The following is a 21,827-nucleotide window of genomic DNA, read 5'->3' as shown; positions in this document are numbered from 1 at the left end:
TCATGCAGGGCTTTGTAACTTGGCAGTAAGTAGTTGTATTGGGCAGGCTGTTAGGAAATAGGTGGTGGGAGCAATCTGGGGACAGGCTAACCGTGCAGATTGTTTTCTGCTTCTAATTTCTGGGATTTTTTTCTAAAAATCTTCTGGCACCACCAGGAAAATTCAAGAAATAACAGCAAAAAAATCAGTTTCTGGAAACAGTAAGTTTTCATTTGTTATTACTATAGTGTTAGGCAGAAATAAGTGAAAGAATGTGTGCTGATAATGTAATTCTTGTGCAGCCCATCTTTGGGACAATGCAACTACAAATCTCACTATTGCTTGTAGCTTTTTTACAGCTGAAACGTATGGATTGGGAAATACTCCTTTCTGTTTGTGAATAGTAAATTATCTATCTATCTATCTATCTATCTGTCTGTCTTTTACTGTGGGCCTTGATTGCAACTGGAGGTTTTGGTGCTGTTTCCCTGTTAATGATCTCAACACTTTAGACAGATTGTTCAGCCTTCCTCTGGGAAAGTGTTTTGAGTAAAACCAAAGGTGATACTTGGGCTTAATTGACACAAGATAATTGCATTGTATTTGTAGGGTCATCCGACATCTCTGGGTGTAGTAGATGGAAACTGATTTCCCCCCCCCCGCCCCCCCCATTTGCTGGTGATATATCTGGATATATCTAATAATGGTCATTTTCAGTTGAATTGTTACAATTATTTTGTCGCATCAATAGCAGTTGCTATATGCAGCTAAAAAAGATCACAGAGTTTGCAAGAACAGAAAACTTAGCCTCTCTTATACCCTTACGAGGGCTGCCTTTGTGTCAAGACAAGTTTTATGCAGGGTTTATGCATAAAATGTTGTAAATGACTGTTTTGTGGAGCAGCTCAATTGAGGGTCCCTGAGAAGAGCATCGCATCTTGGTGCAGTAGGTTTGAGGTGGAGGTCGAGTAATGCCATTGTGATAGCAGCTGTCTTATACCTGATTTTAGAGCAATAAACCCCCATCACTGTCATGTTCAGCTTCTGTAATGAGAGTGACGTGAAGATTATGGCGATGAGCATTCCTTCCCTTTTTGAAAGGACCAGCTAAGAATTTAAGTGACCATGGGATGCATGGTAGCTGTTTAAAAACGATGTGTAAAGAGGCTCAGAGCAGACTTACACCACCAATAAAAAAAGTTTTGGTGTTTTTATCTTTGAGGAAAAAACCAATATTGTCAAGTGAAAGATGAATACTAAAAGTAAAAAGACACTTCTCAGAAAGAGAAGGGCGTCATAGAACAAGGAAACTAGAAAAGGGCATGAATTCTGGTAAGTTGAATGTAAGAATGAAATAGGAAAGTCTGCTTCCTATCAGCTTATTAACGACTGTAAGTAGAAGCCGGTAATAAAACCTTTTCCAAATAAATTGGCTTCCAGCTGTAGAAGGAACATTTGAGAAAGATAGGAACGCAAATGTAGAAACTAAACTATTCCTTTACATGTGAGAGGATAGTAGGGTGAGTTGTACATGTGGGAGCCTTTTTCTGCCAGAAGACTCTTCTGAGGAACTGTCTCAAATCGAAGTGTCAGTGGAATAGGATTTATAATTAATTGGTGAAAGGAACTGTAACACATCATCAGGACCAGATGGTATTAAATCAAGGTTTCTAAAAGCATTTGAATGTGAACTTGATGAGCTGCTGACTCTGGTGTGTAACCTATTACTTAAGTCAGCCTTGATGCTGAAGAATAGAAGATTACAAATGTGACGCCAGGGTTTTTGTCCTCCCCCCCCCCCCCCTTCTTTTTTCCTTCAGGGCTTGGTGAGTGCTGCAGGGAGCTGCAGGCAGTAAATGTATGGGGCGTATTGATGGAAACTGCAATAAAGAATAGACTTCATGAAAATGTAACTCTCGGAAAGTTGTTTGAAGGAGCTCTCGAGTACACGGGTCTAGGTGAGCAGGCTGGCGCAGCTTTCCAGGAAGGTTACAAGAAGGTCCCTCAGTGAAAGCTCAAACATTTCCGGTCTTCCAGGTAGAGCCTTTGTGATAAGCTCTGTGCAACTGGATATGAAAAAGGGGATAACCGCCCTCCCTCCATTATTTGTGATTTCTTGCAGTTTCGTGACTCCTGTACTCCTCTGGGTTTCTCGGACAGGGACTTGGAATCTGCTGGCAGGAATACTGTAAAAAAACTCACTGCAGACTGGTCAGGCATTCAGAGAGAACTAACGAAGGGTGGTTAGTGCCTGTTAAATCCTCACTTTTATGTATCCCCTGCAACATGGAAAACCCTTCTCTGACAGTTACTAGAAACTGTCACAGAGGGATTTTTTGATACCACGTTTTTTTACAGTTCATTTGCTGTAGGCCACTACAAGAGGGCTTAGGTGGCCTTTTGGATCTGGTGTGTACACCAGATGCTTTTGGCTGGTTTATGCTGACAGTAAGTCGGTTAATACAGCAGCATTACAGAAAAGCACAGTGGGTGGTACCTCTGTGCCATGCAGATATATAAATACCTATTTTCTTCTTAAGGGTGGAAAAGAGAACATATGGGTTCCCCTCTGGGTATTGTAGTCTAACTTCAGGTTCTACAGCGTTTGAGGTTATTTGAATAAAAATATTTAAAGGAAAGAATAGAATCCTTTCAGAACATGTGAGTCTTGTGCATTATGACAAGATAATGAACATTCAGCTTGTTCAAATTATTCTTTGTTTCTGCCACCTTCATCATGTTGAAACGAAAATGTTCAGAGGCTGCAGAGGAGAAGAAACAAAGATATTATGCTAGAGATCAAGAATTCACATTCCCAAGGTTACCTATTTTTTCTTGATGTGAGAAAGGGAAAATGGGTTTTAGAGCTGCTTGTCCAAAACCTGTTTTGATGTTCTGGTGATGGCTGTCTATTTAATGCTGTGTTTTAGACATCTGATAGCCTGACTTCTCTCCCTTGTTTCCTGTTAGGGTTGAAATGTTGCTTTTGGTAATCACTGTGTTGGCCACATAGCAGTTCCTTCAGATGCATGTGCTGTTCACGTTGCATAGCAGGGATGTTACACGTACTGCTTCTCCTATACTGGTGTCTGGAAGAGGGACTGCAAATGCTGGAGTGTTTATTACCATTCAGCAGCACTTTCATTTGAGGTTTGTGATGGAATTTGCCAGCTCCTGTAGGACCATTCTTACTTAGTATTTCTGGCAGGGTGTATTTGCTTTTGTTACAAGAACTCCAGGAAAGCAGTAGTGTGTTTACAAAATGAAAAGTGTTTCTTCATGGTGTCTGCAGCTTATAAAAGGCTTCAGGGACTCAATGTATGCAAGTCTGTGTAGGAGGCAACTGTTCGGTCTGTATCAGCCAAGGTTGTGGGGTTATTTCTCCATTTTCTGCCTCCTGACTCCAGCTTTCCTATTCTTTATTGGGCTGGCTCAGCCTGAGATGGCTTCTGGATGCCTATAATGCATTGTTCAATATATAACAATTAATGTAGATTAGTCATTTTTTTGTTTATGTGCAGTGTGTAAGGACATCAGTAACTGCAGTAGAAATGCATCATTTTTGGTCAGAGGATAATTATATGCATCTTGCTCATCACAGACTGAGATACAAAAGATTTAATAGCTCAATTTAAAGGGCTTGCATTTCCTTTTCATCAGTGGAACTTCAAGTAGGGTTATTTCTGAAAGCGAGGAGAACTTGCAGTACTTACAATTAAGAAAAGAGAAGTGGAAATAATTTTTAAATATCTATCATATCTATGTATAGTGTGTGTACTGACATCCGTTAGAATTAATAAAGTGATATTTACAGAGTAATCACTTAATTTCTGGAATTTGCTGCAAGAAATTAATCAATTTATTTTTTGTCCCTCCTGCCTCAAAAAGCCCCAGCCCACTAAAGATGCAGTTATATGATCACCAACAGTAACAGTTCTGCAGCATAGGATAATTTTAACCAGCTCTCGTTTCTGTAGAATATGGGATAACTTCTGTGAGGGATCAAGAACCTGTTCTTCCACTGCACCCAAGTCTAAGATTTGGCTGCTCACTTATGTGCAGTTTCCTTGATTATAAGCGTGAGGCACACTTGGGGCAGAAGCTGTTGAAGGCAGCTTGCCTGATGTGGCTTTGGCCATTGCAGCAGTGTTTGTACCCATGCAGGAGCCCATCTTCTCTCCTTTGCTAAAGTGTGGCTGTATAAACTAGATTTTAGTCCTTTAAATCTTTCAAATCCGTTTTAATTCCTGTTAGGAGTTGCAGAGGCTTGTAGGGGCTAAATAACTCTTGTTTTACTAAAGGGATGCTGTTAGGTTTATTATCTTCTCAGAAGCAAAAAAGAATCTTAAAGCAATGGATTGTCAGGAATCCACATGTGCTAAATACACTATTCAGGCTGCCCTGGTGGTCACCAGCTGTTGGCATGTGAGTTTTCTTGTGCAAGGGAGGAATTTGAGTGCATTATCGAGGAGACGCTAGAGCAGCCTGAGTAAGGGAATGTGACTGGAACAGTTTTCGCATCGGTTATCTGTTGGAGCGCTTGCCTCTGGCCTTAGGTTGATCTAAGGGAAGTATCTCCATTGGACTTAAAACTTTGTTTCTACATGAAAAACAAAATAATTTAGCCATGAAGTGAAATGCATTGTTCCTTGTGCCGTTATCTTCATGTTATTGAAGTGCCTGTAGTCTAGTGCAGATCGAAAAACCTTGTCAAGCTCTGCTTGGGGAGGTGGATTTTAACTGAAGTAAAACCAAAATATTAACTGAAGAAAACCATTCTGAGAGAATGTTTGTTAGAGAATTGAGGAATACTTCTGACCTTTCCGGTTTTCAGAAGGCACTGACTGACACCAAAGGTCCATTTATTTTTCCTGTAAAGCAAAACGAATTCCCTCTTCCTGTATCAGTTGGTTTGTATCACCCCGTCTCTGTTTTCTTTTTATGGACCTTCCTTTAAAATGAAACCAGTGTCTGAACAGTGATAGTTTATGAAGAGAATACAAAGAACCGTGTACTCGCTTGCCTGATCTCTGGTTCCTTCATTAGTTTTCTTTCCCAGTTTACTTGTACCAGTTTGCTTTCACTCAGGTATGTGCTGAAGAATCTGCTTTAAAAGAGAAAAGTAATCCCAGTGCCACTTCAGATTTTCCCCTGTATTTCTTTCCCTGGTATGAATACAAATGTCACATCTAGTCCACTGCTATCGCAGGCAATTGCATCAGAGTCCTCCTTATAATCTGATCAAGTACTATTTCAAAATATGTTTTTAAATTCTTTTTCTTGTGGCTGTTGCCTGCTGAATGGACAAAGCATTCGTGTAGAAAACATTTCCAGTTTCTAGCCTAAATTTGCTTAGGGATTGTTTGTCTGTAGGGTCTTGTTTTGAAGGCATGTTTGGTGAATGGGGTGACCAGGGCTGCCTGCAAGGCTGTACTGAGCCTCATGTAGTGCGAGCAGCAAAAATGCTTCTCTAAAGCTTTTCTGAGAGCTCTGTCGCTCATCTGCCCTCCATCTAGTACACCAGGGTATTTTTCTTAATTGTTTTCTGCCTGATTGTACCAGAAATAATTCTTGTTTTCTTCTAGAGTGCACAGTTTTGGACATGGTACTAAGAATCTGGGTCTATATTTATTACCTGTCCTCAAAATTACCCTGTTCTTAGCATATGACAGATGTCATCCTCTACGCTGGCATGTAGCAAACTTGATTAGCATTTCCCTTTTGTCTTCAAGTCGCTTTAATTTATATATATTCACACACACACACACACACACACACACACACACACACACATATATATAATTAGAATATGTCTCAGGATAAGTCCTTGGGGAAAAAAATCTTTTAGTAGCTACTGCAGCCTCAGTTTTCTTGTTCGTATTTGACCTTTTAACTTTAGCCCCTTTCCTTTTTTATCTTAGGATTCTTACATTGTTTTTCTAATTTTCTCCCCTAAATTGGTTATTTCCTACATAACAATGGCAGTGTTGTTCTCTGATAGCTGGATAAATGAGACCTACCACATCATATTTAGAGAAATCTTGTGTTTTATTTGCAAAACATACTGGGAAAATGTGGCATGAATTATTGCTGGTTAACCCAAGTTGTCTTATCCTGGTTTTTTTCTCTTTTCCTTCAGGTCTCTAATTATCTGTCTTTTGAAATGTTTTAAAACATTTCATTACTCCTGAGATTAAATCAGCCAACATTTAGATAACAAAATTAGTTTTTCCCTTTTTTTTAAATAGACATTTACACTTGCTATTCTATAATCCTCTGGTACCAGTCTAGCTTGATGTATTTGCTATCAGATCTGCAGTAATCACACCCCATATGACTGTTTTGAAAGGCCTTTTCTGGGTCCCTGAGCTGCAGTGCATCAAGTATTACAGAGCTGGGCTTCCTTGTTGACTGCAGTAGTTCCTGTGTCTATCCTGATTGCCTTCAGCATGCTGCTCTCATCCCACCCTTCTCACTGTTATTGCCCTTACTGAAGACAGAGGCAACCCATCCAGGTAGTTTGGATTATTTATCCATGCATTCCATAACCCCGTTGTCCTCTGTTTTTTCTCGTAGGGCTTGAGAACCATTTATAATGCAAAAGGAGCTGAACCTTTGGTGATTGTAATTTTGTTCTTAGGCTGCTTGTTCTTTACCCGCCAGTCTTTTTTTCCATTTCTTTTGAGCTTGTTGCTTGTTCCACCAGTCTTTGTGGAACAGCTCTATTTGCAGTGAGGTGTGGATCCCTTCTTTCAACAAGTTTTTCTCTGGTGATTAGGATCTGCATTCCAGGTAGCTTTTACAGCTTTGTGCTAGAGAAATGCCAAGTTTTCTCTTAATAGAAAAGGAACCAAGTAAATTTGCCTTTCAAGCATGTACATGTGCATACGTGAGTATATGTGTGAAATCATGCGTGCTGCAGAAGACTAAAATAAAAACATTTTAGTCCAAATGTGCTACAAGTAAATAAAAATAACTTTGGGATAGAGGATATTTACAGCCAACTTGGTGTTGATTAGTGTAGCTTAGCTGCTTCAGGTTGCCTTTCTCATGGTTGTATAAATGCTAAACCAGTTGAAGGACATAGACTTCTTAAGAATATGAACTGTAGATTAAACTAGTTGGGAGCAATGAGCTTACATGGGGGGAGCAGTTCTTGGGATGTTTCTTGGTAAGCTAATACATTGCACGTTGAACCTTTCAGGCATGGCTCAGTGAAAATGCATTCCTAAAAGCCAGCAGCACTGCTTAACATGTTGTCTAAGAAACCTGGTGGTCTAACTTCAGAATAGCTTTAATATACTTTTGTCACCCCATGTAAATAAGATGATATACTGATTAAGGTAAAGCTTCCTCTTCTCATATTATCCAAATATTGACAGTAGCATATTTTTGGTTGTTATCTTTCTTTCTCTTTTTATATCCTTTAGTAATGCTATGCCTGTTCATATTCATAGCCACTCGGTGGGAATACGGGATCTGAAGAAGGTCTGCCTTTTCCTTGACCAAGGAAGTAAATATTTGGTAACTTCAGATAAGCAAGAGGGAACAGGTTACTTTATTTTCAGAAAGAATGAAGACTCCATAATTTAGGATTATGTTGAAGCAACACATAACTTGCCAGCAGGCTTTTGAGACAGTGGTGTAATCAGTAGTATTTGGCTGGGTTCCATATCACATACATGTTATGTTGCTCAGAAACTCAGGTTCAGTGTAATATAAATGATGTTTCTTGGAGGATGAGCATTCAGTAATAAAAAATCACCAGAACAGAGATTGTAATCAGTGCATAGTCTTTTTACAGCTGCAGGTCTTGACGGTTACTTGGGAAATCATGGGTTTGGGGTTTTCTTTTTATGTCTTCACCTATGATGTTGCAGTGTCAGTGCAGACAACAGGATTTGTTGTCACATGTGGTGGTTTTCATTTGGTGGTGGAGTTGCTCTGTCCTGAAGACAGAGGTTCTGCACTGTCTACCGTGGGCAAGCTTTCAACTTGGATTTATGGGTTTTGGTTCCTTCCATCCCTGACTGTGTCATGTGGCAAATGCCATTACTAGCCCTTAAACAGAATCTGTTTTACATGGGAAGAACGAATCAGTCACAGTGAAGTGTGGCTTTCAGGAAGATGAATGTGGTCATGGAAAACAACTTGAACTCGTGGTTTGGTTTATTTATTTATTTATTTATTTGGATCCAGTTACATGCTCTGTGTATTACAAGTTATATTGCTCAGTGTCTTACTGCACCTGATGTATGAAATTCAGTGTCTTTTATTGTTGTATTGAGAGGGTATTCAAATCGGAAGACCTCTTGTCCTGGTGTTCTCCTAATGTGGAAGAATATCTTACTAGGCATACAGAATAGTTGGTGGTGATAAGAAACAATGAGCATTGCAAATTAAATCTGTGAATTTTATTTGTAGGTTTAAATCTGTGGAGGAGGAATAACTTAAGTGGGCAAGAGTGTTCATAGACACCTGTGATTGTAGTCCTTGGGTTGCTTTGGTGAAGAGAAATACGGCCTTTAGTTAAGGCAACTAGAAACCTCGGTGAATGTAGCTCTTGTTGAAAATGAGTGGTTAAAATTCCCCTTTCCTAGGCTAGCTGGGCCATACCCGCCTTTAAGAACCTTTGTGTTTTGGCAGTACAGGAATAGCTGAACAAATCAGGAGGACTTCAAGGGGTGATACGAGTTCTTGCTGCTTTGATGGCTTGCAATGATTTCTTTTCAGTTGTTCTAGGATATGGCAAGAATGTAGATGGCTTGTTATTCCAATGCCACAAATTAGTAACGTTTAAGATTATAAATTACGTAGTAGTAGTTAAGGTTCAGCTTTGAAAGCAGTCTTGGTGCTTCTTGGAAGAATTTACATATTTACTCCTTAAAAGGGACTCCTATGGCAATTGCTACTATTTTTCTTTATTTGCTCCCTGCTTAGAGGATTTTTTCCGCAGTTAGAGTAACTAACCAACTGTACCTTTAAGTTGATGAGTTCCCACTCTTCCCTTGATTGCTTGTTGTATTTCTTTGTTCCATCTTGTCTATGTTAGATCATAATTTCTTCAAGACAGGAACTGTGTGGTGGAGAATCCAGGATCACGGGGTATGATCTTGGTTTAGGACCTTCAGGCAATATTAAAATAAAACCAACTATGCTTGAAAGATTTTTAACATATGATCTAAACTGTTAGAGGGCAGTAGTTTGCATTCTGTTTAAGTTAGCAATACACAGTCAAGTTCAAACAAGTTGGAAAGTGACTGTCCTGAGTTTTAGTGCTTGCTCTGTGATTTATCTGATTCTCAAGTCTTAACCAAGCTCTGTTATCAGAAAATGAAGCACAAACAGATATGCTAATACAAGATTTATTTGGGGATTTTAGTAGCACGAAAGCCAGATAATTCCAGTATTTCCAGTGGCAGTTTTTGCACTGTAGTACAGCTCTTCAGAGTGTGATTTTTATATGCAGAATATGCAATAGTACACATACCCATGCTGTAAAAGCAGTAGATCTTTATTAAAAAATAGAATAATTTCTTCATAAGGGTAGCGACTTAAAAATTGGACCGCAACATTCCTTTTTATGCACACGTTAAAGTGTGGTATTCAGCGGTACTATTGCAGTCTGCTTCCTGGATGATCAGGTAATGTAATTTTTAAGAACTTGTCAACTACCAGTAATATGCAGCTGTGCACAATTTGTATAGGATCCATGAAAGTCTTCAAAGTGGAAAAATGCACAATAAACTATCTGTGCAACATATGATGCATTATTTAACATCATAAAGTGTTGTAATGCTGAAAATTTACAGCTGTCTATAAGCCATGTTAATAAGATGGTAAGTTACCTCGGGAATGAATATGCCTTACATGGGAGCCTCTCCGTGCAGCTGCCTGTGCCTCCTTGCTTTGAGCTGTGCCTGCTGGCAGGCACCTGTGGAATGGAGACACATCAGGGTTGGGGTTTTTTCTACTTAAATTCATTTTGGTGTCCGCTGATGTTGCGGTGATTGTGGGTACAAGGAAATAAAACACCCCAGAGCTGAGCAACCTCTGCCCTTAGTCAGAAGTCAATTTCCTGTTGGTTGAAAGGTTGTCTTATCAGGAATTAAATTTTTCAGCCATCTAACTGGAAATGGGAGAGAATCAGGGGTTAGGGTTAAGTGAACTGTTGGGGGGGAAAAAGGAAGCATAAAGCATTCTGTAGGCTTTTCCTATGGGAGGAGGTGGGTCATCACTTGCATTGCACAGGAAGCAACTGAAGAAATTACAGTGTTTGACAGATTTTTATGTCGGGTAGGTTTGTGTGCAGCCATAAACAGGAGAGCGATTAAGGGACATCCAAAGCAGAGTTTTTATGTGAAATTTAATTTAAAGTTCCGTAAAATGGACAGTGCTACTAAAACACAGGTCGTTCTTGTAACACTAAGTGTGTCTTTATGGTGACCCTGATTGGTTTGGAGATAAGTTGTTGAGTTTTAACACAGGGGAAAGAAAGCAGGGTTGCTATCAAATAAACCTGATGGAGCGGCACCAGCTTGGTGGCTGCTGACTGTGGTGGAGCTTCATTCATACCCAGTGGCAGGGATGGAGTATTTTGGGGTGAGGGGGTAAGGATTTGGGACAGATGGCTCCTTTGCTGGCTGCCCATTTATCACGGGAGAAAATTGAGCTGTGGTTTGGTTTGGGGTTTTTTTTTAATGGTGGTTTATTTCTTGTTTTCTAGCATGATTGGAAACTTTGAGAATTGAAGGGCTTTTGGGGTGAAGATCAGCTTTCTACCTAGGATTAATTTGGGGAACCTGTGATAAGTGAGGGTCTGTGGTCCCCTCCGGCCTTGATGTGGTGTCAGGTGTACCTGAGAATGAGTTGTTGGGTCAGTCCTTTGCATTTTCTGTCTACTCTACTGGGGTTTTTCAATCCTTTTTTTCTTTTTAAATGCCTCTTCCTTCTGAAAGTGTGGGAACGGATGAGAGCAACTTGGATGATAATGGGCAGCCTTGAAACACGGTAATAAAGGTGTAATGTCTCAGCGGGGCTCATACATTAGGGCAGATTGCTCCAAAATGAAGTGCGAGAAGGAGGTGTAGTTGGGAACAGATTGCTGATTTTTCAGAGGTCACCCCGGTGCCCTTGCAGGAGTCCACCTTGTCCCTGCAGCGCTCCCAGCACCTACCAGGAAGGACCCCAGAAGCCAAAATACTGAGGTCTGGGGGAGAAGAGAATTACCTCCGCCTCAGAAAGTTCTTGGATGATGAGCGTTGTTTCTCTGGTAGTCTTTAGGCATCTATCCCAGGATTAAATGTCCGAATGGCTGTATAAACTATTTTCAGGTCCTCTAAAGGATGGAATCTCATAATAAAAGATAACTTGGTGGAATGTCATAGCATGTTTTTATATATATACATTATAAAATTTTCTGAATGTGACTTACCCAATGTAGAATACAGCTGTAAAACTGACCCGGTAGATAGCTGAATAGTTTAGCATGAACTCCCATACCGTCACAATTAAAATGAAGCAAATGTTAGGAAACTGTGGATTGTTTAAGCTTTGATTTTTGTTTCAAACACCAGCGCAATCCTGGATATTATTGGAAAAGAAAGAAGTAATAGGGCCCTGGGAGATCTTTAATGTGAATATCAGTGGCATGTTTCCGGGTGAAATCCTTACAAAATGTGAGCTGTGTCTTGGTGCTACTCTGTAATTGCCCCTTTGTTGGCTATCAAAAAAAATTGCCAGCAGTGTTCATGAGTAGTTGGAAGTGATTTGACAAACTCTACTGGGAGAGATCACGGGGCTGAGAGTATTACTTTGGCCTCACACGGGGCCTGGTTTGGGGTCTTTCATTGATACGTTTGCTTTTTAATAAGTAATTCACTCTGGGAAATTATCTTTCCAGATTTCTGCAGTCGGTGAGTGGAAGTCTGAAAATCGGGTGAAACCTATAAAGATGTGAACTGAAACCTAAAATCTAGAAAGGCTTTCTGTTAGCATAGAAGAAGTAATAATAATAAAAAGCAAATGTGACTTTAAAGTTGTCTGTAGAGAGGAGGAAAATGCTGAGTTTCTGCAGCACCACTTGAACAGACTGGGTTACTGCTTGTCCCTCAGTCATTTTCAGACTTTGAAGACAAGTGATTTCTAAATAGTCTACAGGCTCTGCTGAGGTACATTTCCTAAAAGTACAGGGCAATTTGTACAATGTGAAATTATTTGCTATTCTTGTTGTTAAACTTCACTTGTATTCAATAACTAGATCCGTGTGCGTGAACAAAAATAGCCTCCGTAAAATACTGCTTTGCAATTTCTGTTGTACTTGCATTTGCTTTTCAGGTAAAATAATGAGTTTGGTGAAAACCTTCTCATCAGTGTAACCTTACTTACAAAAAAATCTTTGTCAAATACCACTGTTCTTTTTAGGTAATTATTAATATTATGAAACAACATTCTGAAGCCATAGTGCATATTTTGAGTGTTGTCTGCCTTTGTCTACATTGAATTTGTACTCCATTAGAGCGGTGGGCTGAAAGACCACAGAGATCCTGTTTTCTTCCTTGCATGTGTAGTTCCTGCATGTTTATTCAGGATTATAGAAAACCTTTCCTAACAGCATCTAAAGTGCTGTTGGAGTCTGTTGCCCTTGTGTGGTGTAAGGGGTTTACATCAAAAGCAGCCTTTTATTGCAGAAGAAATTGGTTTGCAGTGAAAAGGCATAAATACTGAGAGGATATGTTTCTGGCCGGATACTGGGAGGAAGCCTTTTAAGCCTTTCTACTTGCTTTCTGTGTTTTGAACTGCACTGTTCTGATTGTGGACATGGTAACAGTGGGTGAAGGGGAAGGCACAGCCTGACGTTACCTGCTTTCAGATGAGCATAGAGACTGGCCCCCACAGGAATAAGTTGGTGTGACCACAAGTTTGAGTGTGCCTTTACAAAAGTAAAAACCCAGGAAGCTGGTGAATGTAGCACGGAATTAAAGCTCTCACATACAGGCACATTGTCAGTTGTTAGAGAGAAGTGATGCTTTGGCAACCTGATGGAGTGAGGACCAGCCAGCATGTGGGTGATTCTGCCTCATGCGTGGTCTTGCGTAGGTGTTAATGGGGAATGGGTTTTTTGTCAAAACACGTGAACATCCATCTTCTATGGAATAAAAGCAGATGCGTTTAGTTGATTAAAGAGAAGTAAAGGTGGGACTATACAGCAAGTGTCAGTCTGTCCCAGACCATGTCCGTCCGCTACTGCACCTGCGGTGTGCCCTCATATGGGCACAGGTTGGAAGGTGCTACCCCACGCATTCACTGTTCAGCGCTTCATTGTGCAAACACAATACAAATATTAAATTACTTTTTTTGTTGTTGTTTGTTAAAGGCCTCCCTTCACAATGAAGACAAATAGCTATTGGCACAGCTATTGTCTTTGGCAGGGTTACTCTGGGGATGTATCTGACAGATCTGTACTGCAACACACGGAGGAAGATTCTGAGTGGTCTCCTTTCAAACAATGCAAAAGCTTTTCATTTGGTTTTGTTGTGTTTAATTAAAATAAATACACCCAGAGGCTTGAGTAATACTGGATGTTTAAAAAGTAGAAATAGGAAGATTAAACAAGTGGAAAAAAATTGTGGTGCACAAACTTGTTATACAAAATGTATAAACTTATGTTAATAGGATGATAAAAATTCAGGGGAAAAAACTAGCTTAAATATTTAAAAGTGTATCTTTAGATCCATTGCCCTTCAGATCCTGTGCCCTCTTTTGGCATTACTTAATCTTCTTATTTGTACTGTAAAATATTTAATTATATTTTAATACTGCCTCACTGAAAATTGAGTTGTACTGCTGCTGTGGTTTAACCCCAGACATCTGAGTATCGTGCAGCTGCTCGCTCCTTTCTTCCCTGGTGGATGAAGAGGTGAACCAGAAAAAAGGTAAACCCCATGGGTTGAGATAAGAACAATTCAATAATTGAAATAAAGTAAAACATAATAATAGTAACAGGAATTAAAAAAAGGAATAAAACCCAAGAAAGACAAACGATGAATAGTACATTTGCTTACTGCCCGCTGACTGATGCCCAGCCCGTTCCTGAGCAAGGATCAGTGGCTCCTCGCCACCTTCTCCCAGTTTATATACTGGGCATGATGTTCCATGGTATGGAATACCCCTTTGGCTAGTTTGGGTCAGGTGTCCTGTCTCTGCTCCCTTGCAGTTCCTTGTGCCCCTCCTCACTGGCAGAGCATGAGAGGCTGAAGTGTCCTTGATTAGGGTAAGCACTAATTAGCAAGAACTAAAACGGTGGTGTGTTATCAGCATTGTTCTCACACTAAATCCAAACACAGCACTGCATCAGCTACTAGGAAGAAAATTAATTTTACCCAGCCAAAACGAGGATAATTGCGCAGGTCCTAATTTTTTTCTGTGTATGTGTCTGTTTAACTTGTGTTAGAGTTCTGCATGCCTGTTTGATGCAATATTACTGGTCTTGTTTCACAGCTTTATTAGATTAGAAGGTGATGGTTATTCTGTTACTTGAAAAAAAAATCCTCACTATTCGTAAGACATGGTTGCTGTTTTATTTAATATTACAGCTTACACAAATTACCTAACCAAGGTGAGGAAAAAGGAAAAAACCCAATCTGTAAACTTGTTTCTGGATGATTTGCTGGCTTAATCTGTGTGGTGGTGAAAGCTACCTACCCCCTGTTGCAGAGTTGCAGAGCTGCGGTCTGTTTGCACCTTGGACAGCAGTGCAGGTGATGCTAGCCTCCACCTTGCTAGTTGTCCTTGTTGAAGGATTTTAGTTGTTTCTGTGTTTATTCTGTAGACAACAAAGTGAATTCAGTGTCCATGGTCCTCAGTTGTCTTCTGGCAGTACATAGGTGGGTGCTGCTAAGGGGGAAACAAACAGTGCTGGCAAGGTGGTCCACAGGTTCTGTCACCTGTTCGTAGACTTGCAGAGTGCTCCCATCCACCCCTCTTGCTTCTGGAGAGAGGATGATGGGCGTTTGGGGAACTGAATGAAATATCGGAGGCTTTCTCAGTATAAATATTGTCAGCAGAGATCAGAACATTTCACCCTTTGGTGTCAGGCAGTGGCACGTGTTGAGATCTAAGTGGCATATCTACATATTTCAACAAAATATGCTGCCTCTCCTGCCTTCACATTCACTTTTAAGTTTCATTGGCAGACAGATTGCGTTTTATGTCCTTTCTCTGCACATTATGCCAGAAGGTTCCTTTGCAGAAAATAAATTTATAGTGACTAGCTGATAAAGGTCTTTCCGCAGCGGTCTTGCAGGAACCTTTTCGGAGCCATCCTTCCTGTGGCAGTGGCATTGCTCAGCCGTCTCTCCCAGCACCAGAGGTGACAGCCTACCTGCAGTATTTTCCGTTGCATCTTTCCATTGTAATGTTCCAGTTCGTGTCAAGGAGAAACTGAACTTTGTAAATGGAGAATTCTTGGATAACTTGGTCCAAACGATTCTGCTGACTTGAGCTATGTGGTCTCACAAAACTGCTTTTTCAGGTAGGAGCTGTCAGGTTTATTTGATTATGGGCGGCCTTTGTCTATGTGCTGAAGTGCATACGTGTGTGAGTGCGTGTATATATTTGCTCTTCAAAACTGACATTCAAGCAAAGAACCAACTGCTGATGTTGGTGACGTGCTGCTGTGGTTTGATGCCAGTGAGTGGTTCATCAGTGCCATTGCATACTGAAGTAATCCCCTGTTTTGATAACATTACTTTCAGGTTTTGCAGAACCACTATCGGTTTTATGTATGTAAGCTATTCAAGTTTTTAACAGTCTCTCAGATCTGCTGTTTTACATGTTCCCCCCTTTTTTTTTTTTATGAATAGAGGTAGGCAAATGAAAAATAGCCTAGCAATCAGAAATTGTTCTTCACAAAAGGTTAGTAGTGAAAGTGGAGATGTGAAAGTACTTTTAAATAGCAGAGGTAGTCTTGGGAATGATTAAAAAAAAAGAAAGCACCAACATTTTTTTTTCTCTCTCATTTCTTTAAATTGAAGTAAAAAATCTTTTGAAATAATGGGAATTAAACATGCGTTTGTCTCCCCTGCCGCAGCATTCTGAGCAGAATTACAAAACCCAAACCTCAGCTGATTTGCTGTAGTTTGCTGAATTCTACCTCTTGATAGTTTGCAAGAGCAGAACATTGTCTAATACCAAAGCAAGAATTTTGGCTGTGCGTTTATTGTGTTAATGGGGTTAGAAAAAAAGGTTTTGTTGAAGCTTATCCAGTAAGGAGATGTGTTGAGATGACTTGCATATCTTAATAGCAAATTTTTCATCTCGTTAATAAGGAGGGAATGTAAAGAATGTTATCAAAATAGTCTGTCTGACATGCAGAAAATGTTAAACTTTATCACATTGCGACACGAATAAACTCATTTATGGCCGCACAAAAAATGATTATGCCTTGTGTTTGCCTGCTATAAGTTTGATTCATTCCTGTAGTAATTACAGTCGCTGATTCGGTAAAAGTTGAAAACATTTTTTTTTTCCCCAAGCATAAGAAGACTTCTGCATTCCCATTGCTACTGCAGTGCAACACTTTGAACTTGCTTAGCAGACATGACAAAAGGTTTTAATTAAAATACTAGCGAGATTAAGAAAAACCCCATTTGTCTGCATTAACTTTGTACATTTCTCCTAATTCTTTAATTCTTGTAATAAAGGAAAAATAGCATGACTGAGGTAAGACGTTGTCCTCCCTTCTTACTCCCTCTCATCAGTAAAAGATTGTGTCAGAGCTCTGGGATGTTTTGCTTAATCCCAGTGTGGGCTCTGAAGTACCGCTGAGATGTTACTTGTTGGTGCACGGATACGTAGGAGATACTTAGGAGGTTTTATTCACCAGCAGGAACATGATTGCGGCATGGTTAGGGACATGCTGAAATCTATCCAGGTATCCCAAGTAATTGTAAACTAACTCATTCTTGAGTTATGCATCATCTGAATATTCTGAAATTAAAGAACCAGTTACAAAACCAATAGAGTAGTACAGGGTCCTCCAGGAATTTCTCTGCCCAGTCCATGCTGAATTTGAGATGAGCCCAAAAATAGAGATGAGTGTCAGAGTTCATTAAATCTTTCCACTCTTATTTTGCTACCTTGTAATAAATATCCCATTAACTGAAATATGATTTAAATAATGATGTAAATCATGAAGAAACTTTGATGTAAATCAGTCACTTTGATCTTACTTCGTTGCATTTCTCAAAGGAGAGGTTAATTATTAGTAGTTTGGTAATTATTAGATTGCCTTGATCTGCTGCTAAGTACAGCTTTTACAATAAGGTAACACCTTTTGTCAAGATTATTATAAGCCTATGTTATAATTGTCTAACTATGTCAAATAAGCATTCAGGTACTTCATGCTCATATTTTTGGTAATAAAATATTTGCTTAACGTATCTTGAGTGCTGAATATACAGTTGCATTGATGTAAGAATTTTAATTCAGTTGAAATGCATGAAACAGTATTAGCTGCGTTATTCCAAAATTTACTGCATATGTAAATCAAAAGCAAACTTACTGCATTTTGCTTTTTGAATTGGTAAGGGAGTGCTTTCAAGGTTTAAAATAGTCAAGGTATTAGCTCTGGATAGTGACTGGAAAATGGTTTTGGCCTTGGAGGGTTTTGTAAGTGGTAGATCTCATCCTTTTGCACTTAATGTTTATTTCTACATTGGAAAATGAAAATAAATCTTCATACTATGTTATTTCTTAATTGATTTCTTATTTTGAGCAAATCAAGTCATTGAATTGAACTAACTGAATAAACTGAAATTAGGAAAAGAGCTATTTCTACATCAGCTGAAAGGTCAGTCACTATTTTGAGTTGGTTTAGTACATTACTTTCAGCTGTTTAGCCTCTCAAAGGCTTGGGAAGCAACTGCAGGGTTTTTGAACATAGATCTGAATACTTTTGATGCATGAATGGTTTTTAATATTATGTGTATTTATAAATATACAAAATATGTTGTAATGCTTTAGAAACATAAACCTATTTTTTAAGTACTTTAAACATGTATTTAAATAATGTTTTAAAGTCAGCATTTAGTTTGCTTCTCAAGGAAAAACTCTTAACGATGTGAAAAGACAAAATTCGTGTATCTGAGTGCTTCTGTTTGGTGTCACTTGTGTAAGCACATTGCAGGATTGCAAGAAATAAGGACTCTGATTATCTGAAGTTGTTTGTGGTTACTTTACTGTTGGGTACTGTTAATACACTTCTAAATGTGTAGTGCTGATACAGCCTTTGTCATTAATGTGGAAATCTGTGTTGTGTTGTTTACATTTGTTGTCACATTCAGTTTTCTGTAAGTTTCAGAAGACACAACTATTCAGGGCATGATGATATAAGGGTGGAATTTTGGAGTAAACTGGGTATGCAATGCATTTATTTTACTATTATCAATATATTCTATTTTTTTGGTGCTTTATTTACATATATAAAGTTGAAATACAGGCATCTGTGAGACAGGATTTTGGCTTATTTTACTAAGCAAATAATAGAGTGCATTGTAAATAACTTTTAAAAGTGCTCTTTATTTTAATACCTTCTGTTACAGAAGATCACTCACTGGGGATGATAACTCATGGTAATTCTGGTAGGAAGAACTGTTTATTTAAAAATATGCTTGTCTGGATTTTGTGAGTATGTTCATCCACCTTTAATATGCGTCTATAATAGATGCTCTGTACTAATGGATGTATGATACAGTAAGTGCGTTCATCTATTCTCGCTTCAAACACATGTATTTTATATTTAAGTTACAGCTCACCTTTAATCACTTGACAGAGATTGGATATTCCAGTCTGAATGATTATTGCAATTCCAGCTCTTGTCTGGGGTGGTGGCATTGCTGCTGCTGAAGGGAAAACCTTTTAAACTCATGCAGGTTGATGCTATTTTATTTCTCACTTTTTTCTTATGCTTTTAAAGGAGGAGGAAAGAAAAAGAGTAGTATGTTTCGCAGGGGTGTAAGAAAGCTTGGTTATATTCAGGATGAGAATTTGCTGGTGGCAGTTGTTAACAGGTTTCGGTGTTGTTGCTAGTTCTCCAATATTAGTGCGTTCTTATGGGTCTTTGGGCTTTGTGTCAAAAGCCTCATAGAGAGGCAGATAAACATCAGCTCTTCAATGCGATGGATGTCACACTTCAGGCAACACTAACGTGAACTTGATCTAATAGTTCCTCTGATATTTTCCTTCATGTTGTTTATCGCTTTTCTTGGATTTATGCTGTAGGAAGATGTTAACGCTAGCTACTTGAAGATTATCCTGTTGTGATAGTATGATGTGACAAATTGCAATGGATTAAAAGGAAAACAACCTTTCCATTGTATGTTTTTGCATTAATTTCATAAAAATCTCATAATCTCATAAAAATCTCTTTTTCCATTACAACCAGGGTTTATTGTCAGTGAGCTGCTGGTCTGCCAAAGAAGGCTGAGAGCCACTATTCTTCAAAGAACAACCCCAGTCCTGACTTCACGCTGTTATATCAGTGGCACGCTTGCAAGTTTATGTAGTAGTGTAGTTGCTTGGACTTTTTATGTCTGATTCACTCCTGTACCCCTGTGCTTAGAGGTGTTCTCCTCTTCCAGTGTTGACAAGATACTGCTGTGGTCTTTTCTTGTTCTGCAAAACTTCAAAGTCCTGTAGACTGCCTTAAAGTCAGTTCTGTACAGGAGTCTGCTTGATGTGGATTTAAAACCTTGCAAAAGAGGAGGTGGGGAACCACTAAGCAGTGCTCGGAGAGTGCTCCTGTCTAGCTCTTCCTGGACAAAGCAACTCTAACAGTGGTCAGCTCCTTTTCTCTTTTTCCGGGCTAGTTCTGTATGAGCACAGGTTTTTCTCAGACAACAGTGTTGCCAGGGTTTGTACAATGTGGAGAGCTGGAAGTTTGAGATCTTGGGTATAGGATGAAATAATTCCTTCCCTTGGCAGACTGCAGCACTGGAGTAGCTGTTGAGGGAATGGATGCTTTGGATGAGATGATAGCCATCACTTAAGCATCCTATTCAGTGCCAGGTACCTTTATGCAAGAAAAGACATGATAGACTGATGTGTAGTAGTTGGTTTCTTAAAAAGCATAATTCTAATTCTAATTCCTAATAATTAACTACTGTTAATACCTAAATATGTGTCTTTATCCCTTTGATTACTCAGTAGTAATGGTAATTTGTATGCCTGTCATCCTTGTCTACTCATTCTGTAAACCTCTAATAAGTTTTGGAAGGCTTCATTCAAGTTATGTGTTTGTTTAAAAGCTCAGTACACTGAGGGGGGAGAGGAGGTGCTACATGGCAACCTGTATTGGCAAGGAGGTTCCTGCTTTTCCTCCTGATTATTTTAGCATTGTGATGACGAGGGCAAGTGGATGAGTCCTTGGGAGAGTGGGAGGTGGGAAATGAGATTTCTTGTGTTCCAGGGAAATTGTTCATCTTGTTCCAAGCTGGATTCTCATTTTGTTTTGTGTCGTCTCTCTTGAGAAGTAGGAGAAGTATAGAGTCACATAATAACTTAACAGATTCTAAACAACTAGAAGGTGAATGTGGCCTACGTGTGCTTGATTGTTGAAAGTCCAATCTGGTCTCTTCAGCAAAGTTTGACAGAGATTGTTTAGTCATAGAGTGCATTGCTGTAGTGTTGTGTGTACAGGAGTAATACAAGAACAGCAAGAAAATATACTGATATTAAGCTTCAACCGCATCTTGTTTTCTTAAGCTTAAGCTTCTATGGAATCTACCAGTCTGGCTGTGTCAGTACCACTGAAACAGAGAAAAGCCTTTAATCTGATACATCTCTGAACAAGATGATGTAGCTGCTGCCCTTCAGTACTCGGCAAGAACTAGAGGCTGCGTGTTGACGTGGACCTCTACCCTATGATGCAGATTTGTGGTTGTTCTTGCTCCTTCGACTCTACTGGGAATGGGGAGTGAGATGTTCAGCTGTGTTTGGATAAAGTGGTAGTATGTTACTTGTATAGATCTGTAAAGAATTTAGCCCACCTCCCTCCATCATGTAGACTAGATAAGTCTGAGTTCAGCACTGTTTTTGCGGATCAGTACAGAAAGCACTGTAGGAATTACCTTGTTAGAGTAAAAATGTAGCAAGTAAAACACAGGCAGGAACTTTTGTTGGCATCAGAAGTAAAATTCCTGATCAAATCTTGAGTTCCTGAGGCAAAATATTGCACCTACTGAATATCCCAGTTGTGTGAAAGGACATGGTTAAAAAGGCTTCTTCAGTTTGCAGCCGTGGCTGTTGGTAAACTCGTATGAGAAGTTTTGATACATTTGACATTATAGAGGTGGGGCATCAGCTTTTCCCCTTGCCACAAGATGATCAAAGAAGATAAAGTGTATAAGCAGTGTTCCTAGATTTCATACAGGTGGGAGTAATGAGGTGTCATTTCTCCTTGGAAATCCTTGTAACTTGTTCATCAAAATTAGTCATGCTTGGCTTTGTAGTTAAGAGAGATTGTTCAGAATTGGAGTGTCTTAAGAAATGTTTTGGCTTATGGTGAGAAGTTTGTTTGCTTCGTGCCCAGAGCTCAGGTTTCTGTGTTCTGCCTGCTGTTGAGAGCTTACTGCCAAAATAACAGATAATCTCCAACAAAACACTACCAAGAAAACAAACATTTATCAGCTTCTTTCCTTTTTTATTTCCAGAAGCAAGCAGTGGAAAGACCAGGCAAGGATGTGTGTTTTAATAGTCCTGCTTTGGCTAAAAAATGTTGTGGGTATTGGTGGTCTTTTGGATGGTGCTGAGTGTCCATCTTCCATCTCAAGGGGATCTGCAATAGGAAA

At 39.4% G+C, this 21,827-nt stretch overlaps 1 protein-coding gene across 5 annotated transcripts in view; it reads left to right on the top strand.

Annotated features, from left to right (window-relative positions):
- The window catches only part of PTPRF (protein tyrosine phosphatase receptor type F), a 394,296-nt gene that overhangs the window by 66,282 nt on the left and 306,187 nt on the right, over positions 1-21,827 (top strand). The gene's annotated exons all lie outside the window — the stretch shown is intronic.

This window comes from Lathamus discolor, chromosome 3 (genome assembly GCF_037157495.1).
Source record: "Lathamus discolor isolate bLatDis1 chromosome 3, bLatDis1.hap1, whole genome shotgun sequence".
NCBI lineage: Eukaryota > Metazoa > Chordata > Aves > Psittaciformes > Psittacidae > Lathamus > Lathamus discolor.
This window is presented reverse-complemented; position numbering and strand designations above follow the sequence as displayed.